This window comes from Nestor notabilis, unplaced genomic scaffold (assembly GCF_000696875.1).
Source record: "Nestor notabilis isolate BGI_N333 unplaced genomic scaffold, ASM69687v1 scaffold18239, whole genome shotgun sequence".
Lineage (NCBI taxonomy): Eukaryota > Metazoa > Chordata > Aves > Psittaciformes > Psittacidae > Nestor > Nestor notabilis.
Genome location: NW_009943464.1, coordinates 32,498 through 32,717, shown reverse-complemented (window position 1 = coordinate 32,717; position 220 = coordinate 32,498).

Here is a 220-nt window from a genome sequence, read left to right as displayed (position 1 = left end):
TTGGTCTCCAGCAGGCTCTGCAGAGATCCCATGGTGATGGTGAGCGCCATAGCCTGAGGGGGCAATGGGGAGAAACAGGGGCTTGTGAACCTCACGTGTCCTTGACACACGCGCCAGAGTTGAGCTGTGATTGGGAAGCCGGGCGGAGGGACGGAAACGTGCTGCGTGTCCTTCCCGCTGCGCACCCCAGAGGGGCTCTGTAAGCTGGGAGCGGGGGGCT